The following is a 10,064-nucleotide window of genomic DNA, read 5'->3' on the forward strand; positions in this document are numbered from 1 at the left end:
TTTTTTTCTCATCTGTTGCTGGGAGAATGTGTTGTATCCAAATCTGCTGTAGGAATTTCTTCTACCAGTAGCCTTTAAGTTACGTGCCTACTTTGGCATGGCCTCTTATACTATATATGCCACTGTAACTGTGTGTGGTCCCTCTCTCTTCTGGCTGTGTGATTCAGTTGTTGTTCCCTGTTTGAGCAGAGGACTGTGATCTGTGAGTCTACCCCTAAATAAATAATCCTTTATTATACTCAATTTTGAGCTATTATGGGAATTCTTTTTAGTGTCCATCTTCATCTGGTACCCACATGGATACAAACTCCACACCTACCAACTTAATGGCCTAACTGGTCGACAGCCCCAAAAGTCTCTTACCCCTGCCCACTTGGCTTGCTTTTATTTGCTAAGCAGTTTTTGTAAAACTCCCACCACAGCAGAGCTTACTGCATGCCCAAGCTTATGCACAATTTCTCCCCCCCCACACTGCCGCACTCCCTGCCATGTGGCAACCTGTGCAGCTTCCAGTTTGTGCTCCCTGCCTGTGAGTTCTGGGCTTCTCGCTCTGTGTACGGAATTGATTTAATTGCTCTTAATTTGTAAACCTAAGTATCTTTCTCCATATTAATCCAGCACCAAGGAAGGAAATGAAAGTGGTGCTGCACTGTGCTTGGCAACATTGGTTCTGCCACCACTAGTTGCAATTCTGCAACCACAACACCTGCTGGACAATAAAGATTATTATACCTAAAACAATATACCGAAACCTCATAACAAGTAATTAATAAATCAATAAACTTGAAAGTTATATAATTACAAACAACATTACCATTGAAAATTTTAGTAACTTTTTTCTAATACTATGGATTACATGCTGCAAGGCTATTATAATTATTGTGACACATCCATTTATTTGATATTGGGACTCAGTTTTTTTCTTCATATTATATTCTTAAGGAACTGGTTTGATAACAGAGCCAAGAATGAGGCACTTGTAGAAATGATACAGTCTTTACAGACTAATAATGAACAGATAGCTGACAGGATTAATACCATCAAAAATCAAAAGTTAGCTGAAAAATTGATCATATTGAAATGGGTAACATTACATTGACAAACAAAATTGAATCCATGTCAAAGGGAACTGAGAAATTATCTGAAATAATCCATACTGTTGAATTTGTCACTCAAAATTTGTTAAAAAGTTATCATAGGTTAGCAGTTAGACTATCTCTCCAGGAAGGCAATTGGCATGCTATCGAAATAATGCCCAAAGATGAGATGTTATCTTTAAAGGGAAAACTTCAAACCCTGGCATCAGATGTGTAGAATGAGGACAAGAGGCTAGGTGCTTCAATGAAATCACTAGAAATATATACAGGGCAGGAGATTTAGGCTTTACAAAAGATAGTAGTAAAAATATTTGAAACAGTTGAGGAAATTATTAGAGCTGATGAGCAGGGAAAGAAGGTACAAGAACAGGATTTAACAGCACCAGTAGCTGTCAGAGATGACTTACACAGGGTTTTAACTTCTTGCCCTGTAATCTACTCTGACAAAGCACCAAGTTCTAAAAGCCCAAAAGGTTCCAAAGGAGGTAGATGGAAACCTATAGGAATGAATGATCAAAAAGAAATTAAGCAAGTGGTAGTAACTTATGGTTTGCATTGCTCCCACATTTGTTAGGGAGATGGTAAGGACATGGGATGCTAGCATTAAATCTGGTTTCAGTTAGTTTCAGCAGTTCTGGATGACAGGCCTCAACTGATGTTTAAATGTTACTTCAGGTAAGATGTTAAAATTTTAGAACAAGGAAAAACAAAAGGACTTGAGACTTCCCAAGTTCAAATTCTTGGTGAGGGCACTTATGCTGACCCACAAGCTCAAGCTCTTTACACTGAACAAATCTTGTCCCTATGCCACAAAGCAGCTTTCAATGCTTAATACACAATTCAAGAACTAGGACAACAAATTGAATCATATACCAGGGTTAAACAGGGCCACAGAGAACCCTTTAGTGAGTTTTTAAAAAGATTAACTAAGGCTATACAAATAGGAGTAACAGACCCAGATGCTAGACAAATACTGAATCTCTGGCTTTTGAAAATGCCAACTTAGAATGCACAAAGATACTTGGGCCTTTAAAGGTTAGATCAGCATCAGTGGATGAATGGATCCTGCATACAATGAACATTGAGACAGCTGACTGTAGTATTGAATCTTGTGTAGGAGAAACAATTTCCAAAGGTATGAGGAGACATCAAAATGCCAAATATTTTAATTGTGTTAGAACAGAACATCTGAAAATGGATTGTGGACCAGGAAGGATGTGTACTAGGAATAATATCTCCTCTGGAAATGGCAAGAATAGGAGAACTCAGCCTTCGGGTATATGTAGGAGGCATGGCAAAGGCTGACATTGGACCGATGAATACAAATCAACAAAAGACACACAAGGCAATCCAGTACCATCAGGAAACTCCTTTGGGGGCCTCTTGCAGGCTCCCCAAGTCAAAAGTGGTATAGTCATTCCCAGTCACTGTGGAGAACATGTCTTACCAGGAAAATTAAAAAATCTAGAGCCTTCTGTAAAAACTATACTGTTCTGAATGATGGAATAAACATGGAGGATAAACTCCAATAGGAAATAGGAAGCATATATTCTGGAAGACATCTATAAATGATCAAAGACCAAAGATAAGAGTGCATATAAATGGCAATGTAATTGTGGGTTTGATAGACATGAGTATAGATGTGAGTATCATTACTCCAGAATCGTGGCATCCAAACTGGCCTCTTCAAAAGGCAGATGTTCAATTACTAGGAATTTGACCCTCTCTCGAGTGAAGCAAAGCATGAGATGGGTTAAATGCATAGGACTAGAAGGACAGAGAGGAAGGCTGAGGCCATATGTGGCTAATATGGCAGTGAATTTATGGGGTCATAATACCCAGATTAACATTCCTGCAGTCCCAGAAACTCATAATTCTGGGAAAACTATTATAACATATTGTACACAACGGTCACCAGCCATTCAGGCTGTACAAGAGCACAAAGCAACTAGCAAACCTTTAGAGGTACCAATGGCCCTACCTTTAAAATGGTTAACTGAGAAATCAAAATGGGTTAAACAGTGGCTGTTAACAGAAACAAACTGCAGACTTTAAAACAGCTCGTACAGGAGCAACTAAATGCTCACCATATTAAAAAATCAACCAGCCCTTAGAATTCTCCTGTATTTGTTGTTAAAAAGAAATCTTGTAAATAGAGAATGGTGACAGATCTAAGAGCTGTCAACCAAGTAATTCAACCTTCTAAAATCTAGAATTTCTCTGCCTTCTCTATTACCAAAAAGATGGCCTCTCATAGTTATTAATTTAAAAGATTGTTTCTTCACTGTACCTTTACTAGAAAAGGACAGAGAAAAATTTGCCTTCACAATGACTACTTATATTAATTCTCAACCTACTAGGAAAAACCAGTGGACTATCTTTCTACAGGGAATGCTCAATGGCCCCATTCTATGCTAATACTTTGTAAGTTAGTCATTGGAAATAATACACAAACAATTTCCTAAATCTATAATTTACCATTACATGGATCACATTTTGCTAGCTGATTCAAACGTAGGTAATTTAAAAAGAATATCTGAAGAAGTAAAGAAAGTTTTGCCAAAATGGGGATTACAAATTGCTCCCGAAAAAAAAAATACAGAGAGGAGATTCTGTGAGTTACCTAAGTTATAAAATAGATTTACATAAAATAAGAACACAAAAGTCACAAATTAGGAGATACCAGTTATGGACTCTTAATGACTTTCAAAGATTGTTAGGAGATATTTCCAGTCTATGACCAGCTGTTGGGGTAACACCTAATCTAATAGTTTATTTAAACAAAACCTTAGATGGTGAGAAAGACTTAAATAGTCCCAGAGAATTAACAGCTGAAGCAGAAAAGGAATTGAGTGTTGTTGAAGAAAAATTATAGGAGGCACATGTGGATAGAGTGAATCCAAATCTTAATTGTATTCTATTCGTATTGCCTACAATTTCCCCTACAGGAATTTTAATACCAAAGGAAGATATTATCTTATAAAGGAACTTTTTACCACATAAATTAAGTAAAAAATTAAAATCTCATGTCAAAAAGACTCTGAATTAACTATAAAAGAAAATTGAAACTAATAGGTATAGACCCAGCAGAGGTTATACTGCCTTTTGCTAATTAAAAAATTATGGAAAGACAATGAACCTTGGCAAAGAGCTTGTGATAATATTTTAGGAGAGATTAATATTGCTATTATCCAAAAAGTGATAGAATTAACCTTATAAAGAGAACTATTTGAATCCTTCCCCACATTGTACGGGACACACCAATAACTGGAGCCCGTACATTCTATACTGATAGAAACAAATCAGGAAAGGCAGGTTACAAATCAGAAGATTTAAGTAAGGTGAAACAAAACCCTTATAATTGTGTCCAAAAGGCAGAAATATATGCTAGTCTCATGGTACTAAGGGATTTTTAAAGAACCTCTCAATATAGTTACTTATTCACAATATGCAGAAAGAGTTGTCTTGCATATTGAAACTGTAGATTTATACCAGATGATACAGAATAGACTTCATCATCCACTCAGGTTCAAGACATAATCAGGAATAGGCTTTGTCCTTTATACATAATGCACACCATATCCCATATGGGTCTGCCAGGTTCTCTAGCACAAGATAGTGCAGAAATTGATTGATTGTTGATTGGAAGTGTGCTGAAAGCATCAAAATTTCATGAAAAACATCATGTCAATAGCAAAGGTTTAAAGAAAGAGTTTTCCATTACATGGCAACAAGCTAAAGAGATTATAAAGAGATGTTCTACTTGTTCTTTCTATAACCAAATACTGTTATCTGCAGGGAGTTACCCAAAGTGTCCTCAAAAAATGAGATCTGGCAGATGGATGTGTTTCATTTTACAGAATTTGGAAATTAAAAAATTAAAATATGTGCACCACAGTACAGACACTTATTCAGGTTTTCAGTGGGCAATTGCTTTGAGTTCAGAAAAGATTGATTCAGTAATCACACATTTATTAGAAATTATGGCCATCATGGGTATACCTGCACAAATAAAGACAGATAATGGTCCAGCATATGTGTATAAGTAAATGAAATTTATTTTTCCTTATTATAATATAAAGCATATTATAAATATACCATACAATCCTACAGGTCAGGCAGTTATAGAAAGATTAAATCGAACTAGAAAGGATATGATAAACAAACAGAAAGGGATGAAAAATACCCCCAGAAATAGATTAAATAATGCTTTTTTTTTGTTTTTTCAAGGCAGGGTTTCTCTGTGGTTTTGGAGCCTGTCCTGGAACTAGCTCTTGTAGACCAGGCTGGTCTCGAACTCACAAAGATCTGCCTGCCTCTGCCTCCCAAGTGCTGGGATTAAAGGCGTGCACCACCACTGCCAGGCCTACATAATGCTTTATTGACTTTGAATTTTCTTAACACTAATGAGAAAGGAACAACAGCAGCAGAGAGACACTGGATAATAGAAAAGTCTTCTGAATTAAATCAGCCAGTGTATTTCAAGGATGTGTTGACCTTACATGGAAGCCAGGAGATGTGCTACGTTGAGGAAGGGGTTTTGCTCTTGTTTCCACAGGAAAGGAAAAACTATGGATACCATCAAAATTTATAAAGATTCTATTTGGAAAAGAGAAATCTCTTGATGAAAAGAAATAGTAGCTCATCCATAGAGGTGACAACCAGCCAGGTAGTAAGGAAACCTCATAATGATTGGGTCAGGTTTCTGTTCCTGTCTTTGTAAAAAAATACTCATCTTCAAAAATTCAAGAGACCCTGGACATCTAGATGCCTAAAGAGGAAATGATAATTATCCAGACAGGATCACCAAGCAATGAGAATTAAGACTTATGAGGACAAGTCATCTAAGGGTAAAATAATTGTCATGACTCACTTAAAAATCAAAGCTGGCTTTGGGGTTGGACAATGGCTCTGCCCTTCTCTAAATCCAAGCAGATTGTCTCATGTCAGGAGCTGTCTGGTAAGGGACAGAAATAAGAAAGAATTTGGAAAAATATTTTACTTTTCTTCTTACCTATATGTCTGTATAAATGATGTTTAGGTTTTCCACAATGAACAATGAATTTTCCTGCAGTAATCTTTCAAGTTTCCAAGGAGAATATGGGGCCCCACAACAATGACTCCACCTGGTTGATATGACATCATGATACTGATAATACTACCATAAGACCTATTTTGGGTACCAGTTGCTCAAGATGGTTCCAACTTGGTGAGCTGAAATGGTACACTGTTTTACAACATTCTGGCCAGAACTCAGAATAGGAACCTCAGAAAAACCCTACTGAATACTCAGAGACTATTCGCAAATATATCAGACAGTAATCTTGAAGCTTAACCATCATTTTACTTTCACAGGATCCCATAGAAAGAACATAGTCCCCATGACAGCTGGAAGTAATTCTAGAAAACAATGTACCCTCTCTTAACAAAGTTTGTCCTCAGGATTAGAAACATCATTTAGGCGTTGACTATAACTGTTATAGGATTGGGGGTTGGAGGGAAATTATGTAAGCTCGGGGATCTCTTTGGGAAAAAAAAGGAAATTGGATGGGATAATAGACTAATGTGAGCTTACTCACACTAATAATAATAATGAGTAATAGAGTTAATAGTTGTAAGCTATGATTTATGGGCAATTTACATTGGTATAGATTTTTGTATATTGATATATATTCAAATTATATTTGTTATATTTAATATACTCCTATTTCTGTTTACAATATTTGTACACCTAGACAAAGTTATTTTATCATATTGTACACATACATGCTTCTAAGTCTGCTTAAGACATTCTGTATATTGAGACAATTTTAGGATATATTTATCACATTGCAATACACATTTCTAACTCTGATCAAGATACTTATATACTGTTTACATTTTGAGGTCATTGTCCTCATTTGTTACACAGTTGCTTAAATTTTTAATGTTAATTAAATTGTTTAATATTTTACTATGAATTTTTAGTCTTTAAGTTATAAAGGTATTAAGAATTATAGATCAATAGTCATTCATGTTTTTCATACTTAGACTAATTAGGTTTTTGAGATACATAGAGATTGTATTCTGCATAGATAGGTAATCTTCAAGCACTTCAAAAAGCTATAGAATGTGGCATTTATATAACTTAGGGTTCTGTTGATGTGAGACACAATGGCTCCTGGCAACACCGATCTATTCCAGAGAGAATGTTGAGCACCAAAGACACTCTACTTGGAGCTTGTTTTCCTCTTGGCAAAGCTGGCCTTTGGGCAAGAAACTGTCCATGCCATCAACCACTGACAAAATGCATGATGGACAAGCAGGGTATAAGAAATAAGACTGTCAAATCTTTCCAAGACAGGGTAAGATGGTTTTGAAAAATTTCCTACCTCTGAAACTGGTCTGTCAGTTATTCTAGGTCTTATCCAAAGTTGGTGGCTCTAATGTTGTAAATGAGACTTTGGATGATTGCCCAGGTAGCCAGTTGTGTCTATCATTTGTTGCACATTTTGGAAGTTGCTTGATTGCACTTCCTGCTTACTCAAGTAATAGTATTTCTCTTCTCCGGTCTTCAATGGGGTTGAAGACTAGATAGTTGTAGTTACTTTTTTCTCCTGACTTGGCCAAGTTATTTATAATGTAAGACTTAAACTCATTAGGATAGGACAATTATTGGAACATTTATCACATGTTTCTTGCTTGATATTGTTTATACTGTTGTAATACTAATTTTTATACCTGATATTTGTTTTTATTGTAGAACTCTCTTATTTAAACACAAGGGGGAGGTGTACTACTACCATTACCCTTTAAGTTACCCACCCACTTGGGTGTGACTTCTTGTACTATATATGCCAATGTAAAACACACAGTCCCTTTCTCTTCTGGCTTCATTATTCAGTTGCTGTTCCCTGTTCGAGCAGAGAACTATGATCTGTGTGTATACCCCTAAATAAATAACCCTTTATTATACTCAGTGCTGAGCTATTGTGGGATTTCTTTTTAGCATCCATCTTCACAAATCATCTGAGGAAATTGGAAATAACAATGAAAAGTGTAAGGTATTCAATCATAGTTTTATTAAGTACATTATCTTGAGACAACTCTAACCCTTTCTCATATCTTGGTTAACTCTCCTAAAAGGAAATCTCAGGTAGTGGAGCTTTTGCTTTAGTGGATTAAAAATTAAAATGTAGGCAGGCATGGTGGTGCACATTTTTAATCCTAGCACTTGGGAGGCCAAGACAGGCAGATCTCCGTGAGTTCAAGGCTAACCTGGTCTACAGAGGGAATTAATAAGCAAAACAAAAAACCCTAAAATGTAATACTGTGGGCTTTTGTTGCTCTTGTTGTTAGTGAATTAAAAACCAAAAGTAGACTTAGTTTCTTTTATTTTGTTGTTGTTGTTGTTGTTACTAATTCAATTTTATTACTTTTTCTGCTCTGTCTTTCTGAGGAAGGTGAATCCTCCCTCATATATTTCTCTTGAGTACTCAATTTTGATTACAGAACCAAGCTTCTACAGGCTTCATCTCTGTGCTGCGGCATACGGCAGACAGCTCATCTATTGGCCTCCCCGGAGGAGAACAAAGGTATAGGAAACTGTGTACATACTTGTGCTGAACAAAGCAAGAGTTTAAAGATTACACTGTAACAGCATCAGTGAGGAATGGCTCACTGGGTTAGATAGCTTGCTGTGTAAGTGTGAGGGCTGGAGTTTGAATCTCTGGCCCCCTTGTAAAGAGGGGGGCATGGCTACATGTGCCCAGTGTGGAGAGCAGAAATGGGCAGATCCCAAGAGCTCCCTGGCCAGCAAGCCTGGCCAAAGGGGCAAACCTAGGTTCAGTGAGAGACCCCGTCTCCAGGCCAGAAGTCAGAGTAATGCAGGGGAAAAAATTTCCTAAGATTTGGGTGTCTACATCTCCTAGTTGTTCTTGCTCACCTTATTCAGTATGGTTCTTCATTTGGTGCCCTTTACACAGGCATTATTAGCTGCTCCTTCATTTAAGTCTCGGGCAAAACATGGCCCTGCCCACCCACCAGGAATCAGGAGACCCACCTCAGCCCCAGTGTTGGCTGTTTCCTGTTGCAGATGAGGAAGGAAGAGCTTGTGATCAGAAGGTAGGGTCCATCTAAGATATACCCAGTGATCCCAGAGCACTGCCAGAGATGCACACAGCAAGCATCCACTACAAGTCTTGTCTTTGCTATTACTGCCCACCAGAGCACAAGTGTCTATAACCATCATTCAAGTCTTCTCCTCTCCTCAGATGCAGCCATCTCACAGCACCAAAGAAACCTGGTCCTGTTCTTCTGAGTGGAGCCAAAAGAACTGAATGGGCTCCTGCAGGGAATGCTTCAAACACATCTAGCTGAAACTGGAAAGATGATGCAACTGCAGTAGGCTCCAAGCTGAGCAGAGCCTGCCTGGTATGAATCTAGAGCAAGATCTCTCAAACTTGGTGTGGGAAGACATTCTGTCTGTGTTGCTTTTATTGGTTAATGAATAAAGAAAATGCTTTGGGCCTATAGCAGAGAAGAGCAGAGCTAGGTAGGGAAAACTAAACTGAATTATGGGAGGAAGAAGGTGGAGTCAGGAGAAGCCATGAAGCCTCTGCCAGAGAGAGATGCACCAGAACTGTATCTAGTAACTCACAGCCACATGGCAATACACAGATTAATAGAGAGGGTTAGCTTAGGATATAACAGCTAGCTAGAAATATGTTTAAGCTATTGGCCAAACAGTATTGCATATAATATGGTTTCTGAATGATTATTTTGGCTAAGTAGCCAGGAATGAATGAGCAGCCTCCTACAACACAAGCTTCTTGTTTAATAAACACAAACAGACTGGTGAACACCAGGACCACCTTAGCTGAAACTTACCTTTTTCTATAGTGTCTTTTTTAGTCTTGGATTCCTAAAACACAAACAAAAAGACAGCATTAATACATGAATCATTTCTTTTTGATTGTTTGTTTGGTT

The 10,064-nt window shown here is 37.4% G+C and overlaps 1 long non-coding RNA gene across 1 annotated transcript; it reads left to right on the forward strand.

The window, feature by feature from the left end:
* The first annotated feature begins 8,552 nt into the window (after positions 1-8,552).
* Positions 8,553-9,430, forward strand: LOC142845780 (uncharacterized). Its single transcript, XR_012909988.1, has 3 exons — positions 8,553-8,671; positions 9,062-9,200; positions 9,350-9,430. It is a non-coding gene; the product is annotated as an uncharacterized LOC142845780 (long non-coding RNA).
* Positions 9,431-10,064: the final 634 nt, after the last annotated feature.

Source organism: Microtus pennsylvanicus, chromosome 1 (genome assembly GCF_037038515.1).
Source record: "Microtus pennsylvanicus isolate mMicPen1 chromosome 1, mMicPen1.hap1, whole genome shotgun sequence".
NCBI classification, from domain to species: Eukaryota; Metazoa; Chordata; class Mammalia; order Rodentia; family Cricetidae; genus Microtus; species Microtus pennsylvanicus.